Here is a 1,390-nt window from a genome sequence, read left to right as displayed (position 1 = left end):
CAATTCATCGGTCTCAACAAACACACCGCAAAAAGAAGATTACATCGAATAGATCTACACGAGAGTGGGGGAGAACATTGTATTGAGATCCAAAAAGAGAGAAGAAGCCATCTAGCTACTAACTATGGACCTGTAGGTCTGAAGTAAACTACTCACAGTTCATCGGAGGGGCTTGGATGATGATGTAGAAGCCCTCCGTGATCGATGCCCCCTCCAGCGGAGCTCCGGAACAGGCCCCAAGATGGGATCTCGTGGATACAGAAAGTTGCGGCGGTGGAATTAGGCTTTTGGCTCCGTCCTCGATCGTTTGGGGGTACGTGGATATATATAGGAGGAAGAAGTACGTTGGTGGAGCTTCGAGGGGCCGACAAGGCAGGGGGCGCGCCTTAGGGGGGGCGCCCTCCACCCTCGTGACCGCCTCGTGGCTTTCTTGATGGAGGGTCCAAGTCTCCTGGGTCTTATCTAATGAGAAAATCACGTTTCCGAAGGTTTCATTCCGTTTGGACTCCGTTTGATATTATGTTTCTCCGAAACACTGAAATAGGCAAAAAACAACAATTCTGGGCTGGGCCTCCGGTTAATAGGTTAGTCCCAAAAATAATATAAAAGTGGAAAATAAAGCCCAATATAGTCCAAAACAGTAGATAATATAGCATGGAGCAATCAAAAATTATAGATATGTTGGAGACGTATCATACACATAAAGCTTTTAAATCATTTATGAAAATGTAGCATATTATATACCGTTGGAAAGCTTATGAATAGGAGCAAATTTTTCATCAAGACAACCGTTACAAATTCGTTGCCTTTTGAGAGTAGTATTAAAAATGGAAAAAACAACATCAGTTTTTCCTTATTTTTAACATGTAATTGAAGGTTGGACGTCTCGCACTAGAGATCTCGAACTGCACCAAGAGGAGCACGTGAACTTCTTGCAACAAACCTTTTAGGCTTATAGTTTTGATTCATTTTATTCTTATCTGAAATTCATTCAGTGTAATAGTTGAACTTCCCGTTGTTTTCATGTCGTACTTCTGTGATGTATTTTTGTTTGTAATTTCTCACCCATTCATCTGTGTTACACAAATAATATACTATTTGAACAAATCTCCGGCCGAGGACTTTAACTTCTAGCAACAAAAAATTTAGATTTGTCTTTTTATTCATTTTTTCTCATATGAAACATACACCGTGTAGTACGTGAACTTCTGATTGTTATCACTTTTGAACTGCTCTCTGGTTTTCTTGTCCTAAATCCTAATACACTCGTCAAAATTGAGTATTTAAATCCTAGGTTTTTATAATCTCTGAACTTCTCTGCTTTTTTAATTTGAACTTCTTAGTTTTATTCTTTTGAAAATTTAAAAAAATGATTTTCATGTAAACATCG

Source organism: Triticum aestivum, unplaced genomic scaffold (assembly GCF_018294505.1).
Source record: "Triticum aestivum cultivar Chinese Spring unplaced genomic scaffold, IWGSC CS RefSeq v2.1 scaffold67687, whole genome shotgun sequence".
NCBI classification, from domain to species: Eukaryota; Viridiplantae; Streptophyta; class Magnoliopsida; order Poales; family Poaceae; genus Triticum; species Triticum aestivum.
This window is presented reverse-complemented; position numbering follows the sequence as displayed.